At 39.8% G+C, this 19,127-nt stretch overlaps 1 protein-coding gene across 2 annotated transcripts in view; it reads left to right on the top strand.

Moving 5' to 3' along the window:
- The window catches only part of LONRF3 (LON peptidase N-terminal domain and ring finger 3), a 144,112-nt gene that overhangs the window by 823 nt on the left and 124,162 nt on the right, over positions 1–19,127 (top strand). For both annotated transcript variants that reach the window (XM_036920214.2, XM_036920213.2), the window contains exon 2: positions 8,584–8,659. The gene's annotated coding sequence lies outside the window, so the exon portion shown is untranslated. The remainder of the gene's footprint in view (positions 1–8,583; positions 8,660–19,127) is intronic.

Raw genomic sequence — 19,127 nt, 5'->3', positions numbered from 1 at the left:
TTAGGGTGTGGACTTGTACCACCTGCCCTTTCCCCGAGGTGGGCTGGGTTGTTGTCTGTTTGCTAGGGCTGTTTACAGTGAAGTCACGGGTTATGATGAGACAACCTTCTTTATTTGCAGAACACTCAAACATTCCAGGCCAAGTTGCTCCTGGCCTTTTGAGCTTTAACTGATCTCACTGAAAATGTCTATATTCCTAGTCCTCTATCTTTAACCTAGAGAATTAGTGTGACCTTGACTTTGCATAATGCTTAACAGTTTTCATAGGTACTTCTTTGCACATTGTTATATTGCTCTGACTGTAAATATCCTGCCTTGCTTTTTCCAGAGGCTCTCACCCTACTCTGACTACACCCATGGTACCTGTCTCAGAAGCACACTGCACACCTCAAGATACCTTACAATTCACATAGACAGATACTGACTTTGGTATTTCTGCCAGCACAACCCCGAGCCCCAGCAACAAAAGTGCCTCAGGCACTTCATTCACACAATTCTTACCGGGTCTGGAACAGGACAGGGAAGGGGCAGGTAGACTAGCTGGGGGAAAGAATTATTTACAGAGAAACTAAATCAGATTATAGATGAAGGGATTTTAAAAAGAGCCTTATGCCTTGCATACTTCAAAATTCACTCATTTTAAGCATCCAATTATTTTTAATAAAATTGTGGAGTTGTGCAGCCACCACAATCTGGTTCTAAAGTGTTTCAATACCCCTCCTCCCAAATGCCCCAAAACCTGTTTGCAGTTACTCTCTCCCATCTCTTACCCTAAGCAACTATTTATCTGCCTTCTGTCTATATAATTGCTTTTTTTTGGAATCATTAATCTACTAATTGTAATGCCCCTTTTTCCCCTTTATCCCTCCCTTTCCATCCATCCTCCCCAGTCCCTTTCCCTTTGGTAACTGTTAGTCCATTCTTGAGTTCTGTGAGTCTGCTGCTGTTTTTTTATTTTTTATATTTTTTTATTTTGGTATCATTAATCTACATTTACATGAGGAATATTATGTTTACTAGACTCCCCCATCACCAAGTCCCCCCCACATACCCCATTATAGTCACTGTCCATCAGCGTAGTAAGATGCAATAGAATCACTACTTGTCTTCTCTGTGTTGCACAGCCCTCCCTGTGCCCCCCCTACATTATGTCTGCTAATAGTAATGCTACCCCCCTTTTTTTCCCCTTGTCCCTCCCTCCCCACCCATCCTCCCCAGTCCCTTTCCCTTTGGTAACTGTTAGTCCATTCTTGCATTCTGTGAGTCTGCTGCTGTTTTGACCCTTCAGTTTTTGCTTTGTTGTTATACTCCACAGATGAGTGAAATCACTTGGTACTTGTCTTTCTCTGCCTGCTTATTTTACTTAGCATAATACCCCCTAGCTCCATCCATGCTGTTGCAAATGGTAGGATTTGTTTTCTTCTTATGGCTAATATTCCATTGTGTATATGTACCACATCTTTACCCATTCATCTACAGATGGACACTTAGGTTGCTTCCATTTCCTGGCTATTGTAAATAGGGCTGCAATAAACATAGGGGTGCATATGTCTTTTTGAATCTGTGCTCTTGTTTTCTTCAGGGAAATTCCCAGGAGTGTAAGGCCTGGGTCAAATGGTATTTCTATTTTTAGTTTTTTGAGGAACCTCCATACTGCCTTCCACAATGGTTGAACTAATTTACATTCCCATCAGCAGTGTAGGAGGGTTCCCCTTTCTCCACATCCTCGCCAACATTTGTTGTTTTCTGTCTTTTGGATGATGGCCATCCTCACTGGTGTGAGGTGATATCTCATTGTGGTTTTAATTTGCATTTCTCTGATGATTAGCGATGTGAAGCATCTTTTAATGTTCCTGTTGGTCATCTGTATTTCTTCTTTGGAAAGGTGTCTGTTCAGCTCCTCTGCCCATTTTTTTTTGGTATCATTAATCTACAATTACATGAAGAACATTATGGTTACTAGGCTCCCCCCTTCACCAAGTCCCCCCCACATACCCCTTCACAGTCACTGTCCATCAGCGTAGTAAGATGCTGTAAAATCACTACTTGTCTTCTCTGTGTTGTAGAGACCGCCCCGTCCCCCCTCCACATTATACATGCTAATTGTAATGCCCTCTTTTCTTTTTCCTGCCCTTATCCCTCCCTTCCCACCCATCCTCCCCAGTCCCTTTCCCTTTGGTAACTGTTAGTCCATTCGTGGGTTCTGTGATTCTGCTGCTGTTTTGTTCCTTCAGTTTTTCTTTGCTCTTATACTCCACATATGAGTGAAATCATTTGGTGCTTGTCTTTCCCCGCCTGGCTTATTTCACTGAGCATAATACCCTCTAGCTCCATGCATATTGTTGCAAATGGTAGGATTTGTTTTCTTCTTATGGCTGAATAATATTCCATTGTGTATATGTACCACATCTTCTTTATCCATTCATCTAATGATGGACATTTAGGTTGCTTCCATTTCTTGCTCTGCCCATTTTTTAATTGGATTATTTGCTTTTTGTTTGTTGAGGTGCATGAGCTCTTTATATATTTTGGATGTCAACCCTTTATTGGATATGTCATTTATGAATATATTCTCCCATACTTTAGAATGTCTTTTTGTTCTATTGATGGTGCCCTTTGCTGTACAGAAGCTTTTCAGCTTCATATAGTCCCATTTGTTCATTTTTGCTTTTGTTTCCCTTGCCCGAGGAGATATGTTCATGAAAAAGTTGCTCATGTTGCTATCCAAGAGAGTTTTGCCTATGTTTTTTTCTAAGAGTTTTATGGTTTCATGACTTACATTCAGGTCTTTGATCCATTTCGAATTTACTTTTGTGTATGGGGTTAGACAGTGATCCAGCTTCATTCTCTTACATGTAGCTGTCCAGTTTTGCCAACACCAGCTGTTGAAGAAGCTGTCATTTCCCCTTTGTATATCCGTGGCTCCTTTATTGTATATTAATTGACCATATATGTTTGGGTTAATATCTGGACTCTATTCTGTTCCACTGGTCTGTGGGTCTGTTCTTGTGCCAGTACCAAATTGTCTTGATTGCTGTGGCTCTGTAGTAGAGCTTGAAATTGGGAAGTGAGATCCCCCCTGCTTTATTCTTCCTTCTCAGTATTGCTTTGGCTATTTGGGGTCTTTTGTGGTTCCATATGAATTTTAGAACTATTTGTTCCAGTTCGTTGAAGAATACTGTTGGTATTTTGATAGAGATTGCATTGAATCTGTAGATTCCTTTAGGCAGGATGACCATTTTGGCAATAATTCTTCCTAGCCAAGAACATGGGATGAATTTCCGTTTGTTAGTGTCCTCTTTAATTTCTCTTAAGAGTGTCTTGTAGTTCTCAGGGTATAGGTCTTGCACGTCCTTGGTTAGGTTTATTCCTAGGTATTTTATTCTTTTTGATGCAATTGTGAATGGAATTATTTTCCTGATTTCTCTTTCTACTGGTTCATCGTTAGTGTATAGGAAAGCAACAGATTTCTGTGTATTAATTTTGTATCCTGCAACTTTGCTGAATTCAGATATGAGTTTTAGTAGTTTTGGAGTGGAGACTTAAGGGTTTTTTTTTTCGTATCATTAATCTACAATTACATGAGCAACATTATGGTTACTAGACTACCCCATCATCAAGTCCCCACCACATACCCCTTTACGGTCACTGTCCATCAGCATAGTAAGATCCTATAGAATCACTACTTGTCTTCTCTGTGTTGTACAGCCCTCCCCGTTTCCCCCCTACATTATGTATGGTAATCGTAATGCCCCTTTTCCCCCCTTGTTCCTGCCTTTCCACCCATCCTCCCCAGTCCCTTTCCCTTTGGAAACTGTTAGTCCATTCTTGGGTTCTGTGAGTGTGCTGCTGTTTTGTTCCTTCAGTTTTTGCTTTGTTCTTATACTCCACAGATGAGTGAAATCATTTGATAGTTGTCTTTTTCTGTCAGGCTTATTTCACTGATCATAATACCCTCTATCTCCATCCATGTTGTTGAAAATTGTAGGATTTGTTTTCTTCTTATGGCTGAGTAATATTCCATTGTGTATATGTACCACCTCTTCTTTATCCATTCATCTACTGATGGACACTTAGGTTGTTTCCATTTCTTGGTTATTGTAAATAGTGCTGCGATAAACATATGGGTGCATATGTCTTTTTCAGACTTGGGTGCTGCATCCTTAGGGTAAATTCCAAGGAGTGGAATTCCTGGGTCAAATGGTATTTCTATTTTGAGTTTTTAGAGGAACCTCCATACTGCTTTCCACAATGGTTGAACTAACTTACATTCCCACCAGCAGTGTAGGAGGGTCCCTGTAAGCCTTTAAAGTGCCGGCTTTTCCTTTATCCCAGGGGAGCTGGCTGTGGGGTCCCGTTCACAGTCTCTGTCTCTGATTTTACTTTCCATTTCTCTCATATCCAGTACACCATGCGATGTGTGTCTGTGCTCCCGGTGCAGATTACTAGGGCTGGTTATTTAGCAGTCCTGTGCTTCCACTCCCTCCCCACTCTGATTCTTTTCCTCCTGCCAGTGAGCTGAGGTGGGGGGAGTGCTCGGGTCCTGCTGGGTCACAGCTTTGTATTTTACCCTTCCCGTGAGATGCTGAGTTCTCGCAGTTGTAGATGTAGCCTGGTTGTTGTACTGTATCTTCTGGTCTCTCTTTTAGGAATAGTTGTATTTGCTGTATTTTCAAAAGTATATATGGTTTTGGGAGGAGATTTCTGCTGCCCTACTCACACTGCCATCTTCAGTGCCTCCTTATATATATAGTTGCTTTCTTGAAAGTTTTTGTATGATTAGTAATTTACAGGGGTAGATGAGAACAGGATAGAAAAAATGGGGGAATGGGAATGGAGTAGAAAGGATGAGAAAACACTTTTCTAAGTTTACCTTTTGTATACAGTTTTGACTTTTAGAACTATGTTAATAGAACATGTTAATGTTTCACATACAAAAACATTTAAAAATCAACACAGATGAAGGGAGATCTAAAATGGAATACAAATGGAAACAAAGGAACTTAACTGTATTACAAATGAATAGCAACCATAGTGAAGGGGTGGGAGAACCTTTCCCCCATTCCCATTCCCCCATTTTTTCTATCCTGTTCTCATCTACCCCTGTAAATTACTAATCTGATTCGTTTTTGGTTTATCTTTCCTCACAAGGAGTGTTGGTTTTCTATGGCTCCTGTAACAAAGTTCCACAAACTTAGTGACTTAAAACACCACGTGTAGTGTATTGTAGTACAGTTTTGAAGGTCAGCAGTCCAAAATCAGTCTCACAAGTGTTATGGATGGAATTATGTCCCCTCAAAATTTGCATGTTGAAGCCCTAATCCTCATTGTGACTGTATTTGGCAATAGGGCCTTTAAGGATGTAATTAAGGTTAAATGAGGTCATAAGAGTGGGGCCCTAATCCAATATGACTGTTGTCCTTATAAGAAAAGGAAGGGACACCAGGGATGTATGTGCACAGAGAAAAGTTTGTGTGAGGACACAGTGAGGAAGTGGCAGTCTGTAAGCCAAGGAGAGAGAGGCCTCAGGAGAAACCAAGCCTGCTGACATCTTGATCTTGGACTTCTAGCCTCCAGAACTGTGAGAAATAAATTTTTATTGTTTAAGCCACCCATCTATGGTATTTAGTTATGCACCTGAGCTACTAATGCACTAAGTAACTTTGAAAAGAACTGTTTTGACTATATAAGATAGTGGTTCTTCCTCCCCCCTCATGTTCTGAGAGAAATCTTCTGCATACATGGATGTTTATTGCCCTCGTCTAGCTCGGATTAACACATAGTCTACAGGCACACACCTGATCATCTACATTTGCTCTCCTACAACACTAAACTCTGTTTTCTACCTTTATCTCGTATCTACCTACCACTTCAGCATTTTATTAAAAATAATAATAATAAAGAGAGAAATGTGGTATCCACATATAAATCAAGTTTAAAAATCAAATGAATATTCATATTTGAACTGACTGTGTATAGTTCATAATGCAGGAACAAAACCGAAAGCTTCTGTGATGACTGCCCTTGCACTGTTCACCATGTAACTTATTCACTATGTAAGAATTTGTACTCCACGTAAGAATTTGTTCGTTATGCATCAGAAGATTGGAGACTGACGAAAATTAGGCTTGGGGTGGATTAATGATTGTGCATTGAGTATTGACCCCCCTATACAGAAATTTATTGTGGTTAACCTCTATTTGATCAATAAATATGAGAGATGCCCTCACCAAAAAAAAAAAAAAAAAAAAGATAGTGGTTCTTAAACTTCAGTATGCATTAGAGCCACCTAGAGGGCTTGTTAGAATTCTGGTTGCTGGTCCCCACCTCCAGAATTTCTGATTCAGTAGGTCTAGGAAGGGGCTCAAGAACTTGGATTTCTAACAAGTTCCCACGTGATGCTGATTCTGCTGGCCTAGGAATTATACTTTGAGAACCACTGTAACAAGGCTAAAGAAAAACAAACTACATAATACTCTAATTAGTAGGTTTGTTTTCTACAGGGGAATGGGTTAGCACTTCTGAATCTACTTTATGTATATTCTAGTATCAAGCAAACAAGTAAATATATTGTGAATAATGAGAGCCAGATTTTACTCTGTTGGAGGAGAGAGTTACACATAAGGAAAGACACAAGACTAGTGGTGATCAGAAATAACAGTATGGATGCATTGCTTTATTTGCACACTTACCCCCACCACCAACTATCTGACACACTCCAACAGAGTTACATACAGAACTAGATATAGTTGTGTGTGTACATACATATATAACCTAGCTCTGTCTGCTGAGAAGGCCTAGAAGCAATGACACCCCAATACCAATGATCACATCTAGTGCTCAGATTTTGGTTTTAAAATACTGTTTTCCAAATAAAAGGGAACCAGGACTCTTGGAGAAATGGTTGATCCAGGGCTGGGGCAGGGAGACTATAAAATGAGCTTGGAAGGTTTTCCTCTTCCAGAAAGTAAGAAAGTGCCCATGGAATAATGGGGACATCAAAAGGATGTGGGGGTCAATTGGAAGGCATTTACAATAGTAAACCCTGTGACAATTTAAGAAACAATTAATGACAGCAATGGATTATAACCCATAGAATAAAATAAGAACCCATGAGTCCATACTAATACAAAGAAACAACTGAATAAATGCATAAAGGAGGGAGAAGGGAAAGCACCTCTTTATAGTAGCATTCAAATTAGTAGATGCAGAAAGAATAATGCAAATAGAACCTTATTTAACAAGCACCACAGTAATAGCTAGAATCATTAATAGGTAGTAAAATTAATAGAAGTACGGTGAGGAATAGCATATTTATATAGTCTCAAAGTAAGTCCCCACAAAATGCTTACTCATTTCAAAGGGCAGAATAGTAACTTCATTGGAGAAACCTGGCAGACACTGTCTTAACCAAGTGATCATAGTTAATATCACTAGTGATGGGACAAACTGTTATGTGCCTCTTGATAGGATGCAGTGAGAAGGACATAATACCACATCTGTGGTATTCCTGCCAAAACACACAGCCTAAACTGAGGAATGATGAAACATCAGACAAACCCCATATTGAAACCAGTCATGGTTTTCCAGAAGTGTGATGGTAATGAAAGAAAAACACAAACAGCTGAGGAACTGTTCCAGATTAAGAGCTGAAGGACACATGTGTAATCCCATACCAGAAAAAGAAAAGGGATATTGTTGGGGCAAACAGAAAATTGAATATAGTCTATTGATTAGACTAGAGTATTTCTTGATTTATAATACTGTATTGTGGTTATGGCAGATGTTAATATTTGGAGAATCTGGGTGTAGAGTATATGAGGGTTCTTTGTACTATTTTTGCAACTTTTCTTGTGTATAAGTCTGTAATTATTTCAAAATGAAAAGTCAGAAATGAAATGTGAGTTCTTTACCTCATCCCAAAATATCCCTGGTTGATCTGACTGCTCTGTGCAGTGTGGCTTATAGAGGGGCTAGAGTGTAAGTGGGGCGACCAGTCTGGAGGTTGTGGTACTAGAGCAGGGGAGAGATGATGGTGGCGCAGACTAGGGGAAGGCAGTGGACACAGAGGGGGTGGATGGATTCGGGATACATTTGTCCATGGGAAGGACACTGTACAGGAGGGAATGGAAGGGAGAATAACTTAATATGAAAAGGAGATTCTCTGGACATTATTTTAGGATAAAGTATAGAACAGAATAGACCCTGCGTGCATATATGTTTTTGTTAGATATTGTGGATTCTGAATCCTCTAGTATGTGAGCTGGACTATCTGTCATGGAGTTTGGATTTTATCTCTTCCTGCCCACCCCATAGTTTTTAGTAGTGCTCCTCTCATCCAAGGGAAAACAAGAAAAGGGGAGCTTTCTTTGGTTTTCTCCTGTGTTTACTTCTTCCAGGGACTTTTCTCTTGAGAATCCGTATCTGCTCTTCTCCAGAAGGAATTTGAGTTGTATGTTCACACAAATTGTGACCTTCACAGAACCCCATTGGCTTGCTTGGCTTTTCACATGATATGTCCTCCCCTACATTTAGGTCTTTACCTGTAATACTGTCTTATTAAAATTTTATCTGTCTTTGAAGGCTCATCTCAAGAACTACTCACTCCAAGTTGTCTTCATGTATTTACTCAGCCCAAAGTCATCCTTCTCTTTCCTGGGTAAGTCATAGCTCTTAATTTATTCCTCTTATTTGGCCTGAATTTATTCCTTAACAGTCATATTCATTGCTTCATACTTGTATTTATGACTAACTTCCTCTACCAGATTTAAAGTCCTTGAATGTAGGTACCTATTTGCTCAACTTTAATTGAATTTTTTTCTCACTGTCAGATGCAAAAGAGGTTCAACAGCAAAATAAGTTGGTAAGTTCTCCCATGTACTTTGAATCTAATTTTTAGTTTCCTTTGTTTCTACTGAAGACTTTTCCTCTGAAGTGTTGCAGTCACTTCCTTTGTTCCTAGTGTCCTTTATAACTGAAAGCCTCTTTTATGATTTTCTTTTTCATTGCTTTGATGGAGTTGCTTCCACTAGGGGGAGCTCCTTTCTATGTATAAATGAGTTTCTTTTTTTTTAGGAGGCAAAAGAAAGGAGACTCCATCAGGTAAAATACCAAAGCAATGGAAAAACAAACCATAGGAAGTAGGAACTGAACATCTCCTGGGATTTGACTTGGTCCAGCACTAGCTGACTGCTCAAATGGCATCACACTTGTTATGTTGTGTTTTGGTGTGATTCTGGCCCATGAGTACAGATTTTCCTTAACCAATGTACTTTGTTAATTTCATCTACAACTTTATATTGAGTGTGTACTTTGTGTCAGGTATTGTTTTAGAGGCTGAGACTTTATCTGTGAATAAAATAGATCAAGTCCCTGACCTCATGGAACTTATATTCATATGTGGGCAACAGATAATAATTGAGATAAATAGATAAAATGCATAGTATATTTGATAAGGATAAATGCCAAAGAGAAAAAACAATGCAGTGGCTTGTAGTCCACTGTAAGAATTTTGATTTTTTTCTCTGATCAAGATGGGAAGCACTAGAGAATTTTGAATAGAGGGGTGGTGTGATCTAACATATTATAAAAGGATTGCTCTGGTTGTTTTTTGGATAATAAGTTATAAGGGGCCAAGCTTGGGTCAGACTGGTGGCAGCAGACTTGGAAGGAGTTGTTGGATTTTTGGATATATTTAGAATGTGCAGCCTACTGGGTTTTCTAAAATATCTGACTTGAGATGTGAGAGAAAGAAGAATCAAGGAAAACAGGGTTACCATGTTGCATAACACCAGTAGCATTGAATAAAGTGTGGCTGGCACCCTCTGCAGTTGTGTAACAGCATTTCTGTTCAAGATGATGCCAAGGTTTTCATCCTGAGCAGCTGGAAGAATGGAATTACCACTAACTGCAATGGTAAAGACTGTGTGAAGAACAGGGTTGGGAGTATATGAGAAGTTGAATTTTGGATGTTTTGAATTTGAACTTCCAATCAGACACCTAAGTGGAGATATTGAATAAGCTGTGGCATATATGAACTGGGCATTCATAGGAGTGGTTAGGGCTGGTGATTAGCATTTTTGCATCATATGCATCTAGATAGTGTTCAAGCTATGAGATGGATGAAATTACCAAGGGAGCGAGAATAGTTACAGAAGAGAAGGGGACCAAGAACCCAGCCCTGGGGCACTCCCGTATTAGAGGTTAGAAAAATAGTGAGGAACAAGCAAAGGAGACTGACAAGATGTGGCCAGAAGGTAGAAGGAAAACCAGAAGAGAATGGTGTCCTGGAAGTCAAGGGAAGAAGATGCTTCAAAGAGGAGGGAGTTATCTTCTGTGAAAAGTACTTCTGGTTGGCCAAGCAAAATGAGGGCTGAAAATTCTTAATAGACTTTAGCAACATACAGGTCACTAGGGGCCTTGATAAAAGCCATTTCAGTGGACAAAAGCTTGATTGGATTGGGTTCAAGAGAGAAGGGGAGGAGAAAACTTGTAGATAAGGAGTATAGACAAATCTGGAGAGTTTGGATAAAGAAGAGGAGAGAAATGAGGCAGTAACTGAAATGGTGCATGGAGTCAAGAGAAGGTATTTAGAATAGGAAAAATAATCGAAAGTTTGCCCCAGGAATACTCACTGGTGTCTGGAGTTTGCTTGTTCTTATGTGCATTTCTTGGCATAGTAGCCAGTAATCCTAAAAGAAGCTAGATGTTGACGGGAGGGAAGTTGCTAGCAGGTTTGAGTGGAACAACTTCTAAGGAAACCCATGGACTTAGAACCTCTGAGTTAGCAAAATAAGAGTATCTCCATGTGTGGAAAAAATTGGGGCCGTGAGATCTAGCTGTCCCCCTTGCCCACATGGCTATTCCAGCCTCCTTTGCTAACCTTGGAGGATCTGGCCTCAGTTACATTAAAGAGAGCCTGTGGGTCCCCTTACAGAAACATTATCTATTGTGCAGAATGGAGAGGAAAAGAAATTCCTACAGATACTGTGAGGATGACTAAACCTCACATAGAGTTTGAACCAAGTGGAAAAACTGACAAAAAAATTCAGGCTACAGTTCCACTAATGATCTGCCTGTTCCCTGGGGAGAAGTGGTCTTTTTTTTTCCCTGGCGGCAGAAGACAGTTAAGAACTGGGCTTGCTTCTTAGCTTTGTGTTTGGGTCCAAATGGTGCTTCTTGCAAGTTGCTTACCTCTTTGGGCCTCAGTTTCTCATTTGTCCTATCTGGTTTAAGAGTGATAGTACTATTGCCCTCATCAGGGATTTATAAAGATAAAAGAAGTTAATACATGTAAGGTACTTAGAACAGTGCCTTCCACATAGTAAATGCTCAATAAGCTTTTGTTATTTTTCTTTCTTCTTCTTGAGGAATAAAGCATACCTTTATCTTTGTCCCACAAATGCTTAGCACTGGGGCTGGCACAGAATACTAGGTGCTAAGTACATTTTTGCATGAATGAACCAGGTTTCTAAATCAAACTAATTTTAAGTTCATGTGTCATGGTTTCATATGTGTATGGCCCCTTTATCAACTCATTAATTTATTCCTGTGTACCACTCCATGTAGTGGTTAACAATGAAGGTTCTAGAGCCTGATCGCCTAGTTTATATTGTTGCTTTGCTACTTACTAGCTTTTATTAACCTATTAATGCCTCAGCTTCCTCATCTGGTAAATGAGAAAAAATATAGGAAGTTAAATAAAATTACTGAACACTCAAATATTAACTATATTTACTATCAATCTTATTGTTAATTAAATGATGTAATGAATACCTATGATGTTCCAGGGGCTGTGCTGGACAGTAGAATTGCAGAGATGAATAAGGCTTGGTCCTTGTTCTCAGAAAACCCATAAGCTAGTGAAAGAAACAAGTGTGAATAAGTCAGTATGTAAAGAGCAGAGACCTCTCAGAGGTGGTGGGATGGGAGCTATGTTTAAATTATTGAGATCAAAGACAGGTGTGGATAGATGACAACCTTTATGACTTCTCTTAGCAAGCCAATAAAGCCATCGAAGCTCATCTATTTTTCCCAAGTAGTTAATGAAAACAGTAAAATTTAGAGTTTCTGGTATTTCTCTGGAGCTGATTTTGGCAGGTGATAAGCAGCTTATAAAAGGACTTATTATTTGAGTAGAGCTTTGGCTGCCTGACTTTTAAGGTTGATTATTTATTTTGCATGTTGTATAACAGGAGCATTTGGCAATGCTCAGAAGAAGCCTTCTGGGTTAGAGAGTGAGGACTTCTCTAAACATCTCCTCCCAATAGAACCAGATTCTAGCTGCAGATTAAGGGGCAAGCTTGTATACAGGGTCCAGACATGACTTTTATATAACCTTTAACTATCAGACAGACCTTCTCATTCATTAGAGGTTGAATACGTCAAAATTTCTGTCCAGTCCTAACCTGAGAAGAGTATGTATGTATGTATAATTTCTCAAACTTATACTGGTAATGTGACCTGCCTTTAAAATAAATGTTTTTAAAGACATATTTTGGTCATTTGCCATAATTGGTCATATATGGGGTTCCTTTCATCTCAGTAAGTAGACACTGAAAGATGGGGCAGGCTTTCAGCTGGTTATAGTGAAAAATAGCTAAGAGGAACTCCTTCCTTTGTGAAGAGTGCCAAATCGAAATTGTCCCCAGCCCTTTTGGTTCAAGCTTTAAAGCATTGTGCTTCCTATCTTAGTTTGGCCTTGCTGGCTCACTGGGAGAGATCCAGACATTTTAGAGACAGGAAATGTAGGAAATTCCCCTTCTTACTATTCTAAACTTTAAAAGTCAATCAGGAACCTCAAGAAATTGAGATGGTCTTGATAAAGAGAAACTTAGTTGTATCTCCTGTTTGGTTATTTATTTATATATTTATTTATTTTATTTTGGTATCATTAATCTATAATTACATGAGGAACATTATGTTTACTAGACTCCCACCATCATCAAGTCCACCCCACATACCTCATTACAGTCTCCTGTTTGGTTTTTAGTGGAAACCTGAATGTATGAGGTAGTTTTGTTTATAGAGGCTATAAGCCAGCATTTATGTCCAGTGATGTCAGTAAAATGGGAAGTAGCAGTAGGTGATAGGTGCCTAGGAGGAGGTTTCATGAGCTGTTGAACAAATTGTGGATGCTTTATGATAACTTGAAGACGTGTGTCTTGGGAAGGTTGCTTTTATACTTGAAGTTACTGTTTTAGGATGAACCATCCTCCCTCAAAGACACCATTTTTTTTTGAAGAAAGTCTTGGGAAACGTGAAATCTGATCATCTTTGTAGAGTTTGTGAGTGTGATAAGGTTAATTTCTTGCATAAAAGTCTCAGGCATTCTGGATGGGTCACTGCTTTGGCTCCTATGTTAGTCAGGATAGGCTAGATTCTGATGTGATAACAAACAGTACAGGTGTATTTGCTGTTCACATAAATAAAGGTTAATGCAGACTGGTTGACCACCTTCTATCTTAAGAGTAGCAATATCATTTGGAACACATTGTTCTCCAAGGGCATCATGGCAGGGAAAAAGACAACTGGAAGCCCACATGCCTTAATTGCTTAGTCCCAGAAGTGACATACATCACTTCTGTACACATTTCTCCCCAATCTAATTGCAAGGGTGACTGGGATATATGGAGGCATACCTGGTATACTTGGTGCTACATTCCCTGGGTGCTGGCCAACCATTAATTTCCTACCCCACTCTCAGGGAATGTATATATGATGCTGGTTTTCTAGTTCTGTAACATGCTGGGCTGTGAACATCAAAGCACCTCTTCAGTCTGGCAGATAGTGCTTGCTTTATCTATAGAGACGAGACAGGACAGGCTGTATTCACCTGTTTATCAGTTAGAGTCCTTTTCTTCCCTCATTACTCACCATGAAATACACATTTTCCCTTCTGCTTCTGTCCTAAGAGTTACACTCTTGTGAATGTAAGAATTTCCCCCAGATCAAACACCTTTGTCATTCTTGTCCCAGACTCTAGGTCTGACTGGAGTTGTGGGAGTGTTTGATAAGAAAGCGAGAGAGTTGTTCTTTATGAAGTGGATCTCACAAGGTTGGAGCAGGCTGTCCATGTCTGTAGTGGTCCTCATGCCCCCAGGGTTGAGTCACCATTATGGTGAATCCTCTGACAGGATTGAGCAGAATCCCTCAGTGTCCTTGAGTATCACTGATCAAGGGAACTTACTCCCTTACCAAAGCCGAGGTCTCGATAAGTCAAGGTAGTCCTTCTCTCAGAAGGAGGATGACCAGTAGAGCCATTTCCAGATTTCTTAGTAGAAGTGAAGACCAAATTCCCAGAAGGGACCTGAGAGGTAGAAAGTGGTTGGCTGCTCCTGACCTGACTCATAGTGTTTAACTGAACCATAATCACCAGAGTGTACGGGAGTGTATGTATATGTGTGTATATGTGTGTGTGTGTATACATATATGTATACACACACACACATATAAATCCTGTGGTACTTGGTGGCTTTGGTTGTCCAGTCCCTGCAACGTTTGCTTCTGTCATTGTTCTTTTCCCCTGAGTCTCAGACACAAGCAACCTAAGAAGGTAATTTACTCTTACTGCCTTTGTTCTCTTCCATAGGAAAAGAGTGGCTGGAGTCAGTGTAGATAAACATGAGGGAAGCAAATCTGCCAGAATTATGGCTCAGCTCCTTTGCCTCTGGCATGTATACCCAGGTTAAATAAATTATCCATGGAGTGGCTGGTTGGCTGATTAGCTGGTTGGCTTAGAAGGGTGGGAGGTGCAGATATGAAAGGAAGTAGGGGTTAGGAGGGACTGCAAGAAGGTCATCATGATTAGTTCTCACTTTCCCTCCTTTGACTTCATTGCAATACTCCGTGTGGGTCTTATATCTTGAATCTAAATGAGACTCACCCAAATAGTCAGTTCTTGAATATAAGTCGTTTATATATTTATATTGTAGAATCACTGTAAAACTCATTATATTAAAAGATTCTAAGACCCAGGTACAGCATTCACTTGAACTGGAGTTTACCATTTAAATTGATTTCATAAATAAAAGTATTATGTCCTTTATAATGTGTTCTTGTTTCTCAGTTATACCAAGTAGAACTGTTTTTAAAAATTTCTTTATGTAATCTTTTAATTCTAACTGGGGAACATTGTTTGATGGTTGCTGTTTACATTTTCCCTTACTTTCCCAGTAACAAAAATCTTGATTCTTCAGTTTGACATTTTCATATCTTCCTCTTCCTATTTCATAGCCCTGCTGTTGGTTGGACTTTGCTCACTAAGTTTCCTCCCCATCCCCCAAATCAAGTCCTGAGCTTTTTCTTCTTTTCCATAACTCTGGTTTGAAATCTTGTGTATGATTTCTAGTAAAACTTTTAAGTGATCAAATATATTTAACATTTAGCCAGTTAGAATCACTCAGACTTAACATGATCTTTCCAAGAACTTTAAAGTAATTCACCTTAAAAACTAAAGTACTATGCTATAGTACTTCATTTTTCATCTCCAAATATCTGGAAACTAGGCAGGGGCACATTTTACCCCTCCTTTTTTAAGCACAGCAAAATCAAATTGCAGAGATGATAAATAACTTTTCCATTATCATTATCCTAGTGGTTGTTTGATGTTTGGACCAAAATAATGAAATGATGGCCTGGGGATTCTGCCTTATTACCTCCATCCTGGGCTAACAATGACACTGGGAACAGCCAAGGGAGACTACTCTGCATTGCATGGGTGCTAATGGTCTGACCGATGCAGAACTTGGGGTTAAAGGTCTCCAGAAGGCAGGGATCCCAGCATCTAGGCCATCCCCCTTTTAGATCCTGTGCATAGCTAGGCCTGCAGATCCTGGCCCAGCTCTCCCAGCAGAACCCTGTGGTAATCCTTGCCTCCAGCAGATGTGGACACAGTGGGGATTTAGTTGTCAATAATATTATAGGTGGTAGACATTTTCAAGGGTTGCTTCTTAAAGTAACAAGTGATAGCTGAGGATCGGAGGGAGAATGGCCGCCTCTGCAGCTTATCAAATGAGTCAATGACTATGAAAGTGGTTTTTACATTGTAAAAATGTGGACCTCATGATGGCTATTGCTATCACATTGTAAACTGCCAGTGTTGCTTTTCTCCCAGGATTTTTAAGAAAGACCTCAAAGATCTCAACTATTGCTACAGTTATGAAAATTCCAAATTCCCCTTATTTACCTTATACTTGTGATTAGTGCGTTTCTTTTGCCTGAAGGTAGAGCTCATGGCTTGTCATTTTCCCCCCAGCTTCACTGAGGTATAATTAGCCTACAAAATACTGTGAATAATCAATATGTGTATAATTTGGTAAGTTTGGACACATGGATGGACCTAGAAGACATCATGCTAAGTGAAATAAGTCAGTCACAGAAGGACAGATACTGCCTGAGGCCTCTTATATGAGGATCTGAAATAGTCAGAGGTGTAGAAGTATTCAATAGGCTGGTGGCTACCCGGGGATGGGTTGGGGGGCAGTTATATAGGGGGTTGTGGTTCAATGGGTATAAAGTAACAGTTAGACAATACAAGACGAGTAAGTTGCAGAGATCTGCTGTACTACATAGTGCCTATAGTTAACAATAAGGTATTATGTGCTTAAATGCTGATTAGTGCCTTTTTTTGGTATCATTAATCTATAATTACATGAGGAATATTATGTTTACTTAACTCCCCCCATCACCAAGTCCCCCCCACAAACCCTATTACAGTCACTGTCCATCAGTGTAGTAAGATGCTGTAGAATCACTACTTGTCTTCTCTGTGTTGCACAGCCCTCCCTATGCCACCCCACCCACATTATACATGCTAATCGTAATGCCCCCTTTTGCCCCCCCACCCCCGTATCTCTCCCTTCCCACCCATCCTCCCCAGTCCCTTTCCCTTTGGTAACTGTTAGTCCATTCTTGGGTTCTGTGATACTGCTGCTGTTTTGTTCCTTCAGTTTTTTCTTTGTTCTTATACTCCACGTGTGAGTGGAATCATTTTGTGCTTGTCTTTCTCCACCTGGCTTATTTCACTGAGCATAATACCCTCTAGCTCCATCCATGTTGTTGCAAATGGTAGGATTTGTTTTCTTCTTATGGCTGAATAATATTCCATTGTGTATATGTACCACATCTTTATCCATTCACCTGCTGATGGATACTTAGGTAGCTTCCATTTCTTGGCTATTGTAAATAGTGCTGCGATAAACATAGGGGTGCATATGTCTTTTTAAAACTGGGCTGCTGCATTCTTAGGGTAAATTCCTAGAAGTGGAATTCCTGGGTCAAATGGTATTTCTATTTTGAGCTTCTTGAGGAACCTCCATACTGCTTTCCACAATGGTTGAACTAGTTTACATTCCCACCAGCAGTGTAGGAGGGTTCCCCTTTCTCCACATCCTCGCCAACATTTGTTGTGGTTTGTCTTTTGGATGGTGGTGATCCTACCTGGTGTGAGGTGATATCTCATTGTGGTTTTAATTTGCATTTCTCTGATGACTAATGATGTGGAGCATCTTTTCATGTGTCTGTTGGCCATCTGAATTTCTTCTTTGGAGAATTGTCTGTTCAGCCTCTCTGCCCATTTTTTAATTGGATTATTTGCTTTTTGTTTGTTGAGGTGCATGAGCTCTTTATATATTTTGGATGTCAACCCTTTATTGGATCTGTCATTTATGAATATATTCTCCCATACTGTAGGTTGCCTTTTTGTTCTATTGATGGTGTCCTTTGCTGTACAGAAGCTTTTCAGCTTGATATAGTCCCACTTGTTCATTTTTGCTTTTGTTTCCCTTGCCTGGGGAGTTATGTTCATGAAGAAGTCACTCATGTTTATGTCCAAGAGATTTTTGCCTGTGTTTTTTTCTAAGAGTTTTATGGTTTCATGACTTACATTCAGGAACTTTGATCCATTTTGAATTTACTTTTGTGTATGGGGATTAGTGCATTTTTTTATGTCATTGGGTTTCCCTAAGGATCTGCCTAAGCATGAGAAACCACATTTTAAATTTCCTCAGCACTTCACATTCTGGGAACAATGCAGAGATGCTCTTCTCTTGGAAGTTAGAGCTGGTTCCCCAAGCCACTATTGCCCCTGCTTTGTCAGCACTTCATTTTCTGAAAGAAGAGTCTGGCGTGGCCTCATGTTTATTCTTAGTTGTTCTTCCCAATTTTCTGTCACTCAAAGCTGTCTGAGCCAGGGAGTTGGTGTGGGGAAAGGGGATTTTGAGGCCTGGCTTGATCCTAGGCAGATATTCAGTAGCACAGCACTTAACCCCAGACCAGCTTCTGGCACCTTCTGTTCTCTGAAAATTTGCCCCAAACCTGGAAGGAAGAAATAACTGCAAACTCCCTCAAACACACAGAGAGAGATAGCACTAGAGCCACCAACTTGATTCCCCAGGCCTTTTCTCATGTTTTGTTTATAACCTAGCTCTAAAGAGTTTTGTAATCTGGTTTCCTAGCCATACAGATTAGAAGTAACAGGAAGAGATATTGGTGTAGGTTGAGGGGGAAAAAGTTCAGACAAACTGACAGGGGAAGTGCCTGGTGAAGGCCTGATGTCCTGAAAAAAGACAGAAAAACAAAATAGTACAACATAATAAAGGGTGTTGATTCTGATTAAGTTAGCAGGAAAAAGATTTGAGTTGGTTAAGAAATCTGGGAAGCATCTAATATATACACGTATATTTCATGTCCTCCAAAATACTGTTTAAAAGTTTTGGTGTTTAAAGTTTCCCTTATCTGTATAAATCCAAATATTTCTTACTGCCATTCCTCTCCTAAGTCAGAATTATGAGGTCTTTCCTGTAATGACAATATAATGCTTTTTTATAATAAGAATTTGAAGCCTGGAGAGGGACTGAAACTAACACTCATTTTGTGAGAGTGATTCAGGCATTGATTAAGAATTTGATTTGAATGCTGAAATCATTCATTCTCTTAGTACTTGCAAAGGTGTCACATATCAGACTTCATCTGAGGCTCCCTCAACTGCCCATAGGCTTTCCCTCACATTTCTTTGATCGGCCCAGGCTTCTGTGATCCTTTGTGGATGCCTGAGCTGTATGGGAGTGCAGTTCAGGGCTTGGGGTCCCAAACAGAAAGTGACTTCAGTCCTTAGAGGAGTCAATGCG

Source organism: Manis pentadactyla, chromosome X (genome assembly GCF_030020395.1).
Source record: "Manis pentadactyla isolate mManPen7 chromosome X, mManPen7.hap1, whole genome shotgun sequence".
Lineage (NCBI taxonomy): Eukaryota > Metazoa > Chordata > Mammalia > Pholidota > Manidae > Manis > Manis pentadactyla.
This window is presented reverse-complemented; position numbering and strand designations above follow the sequence as displayed.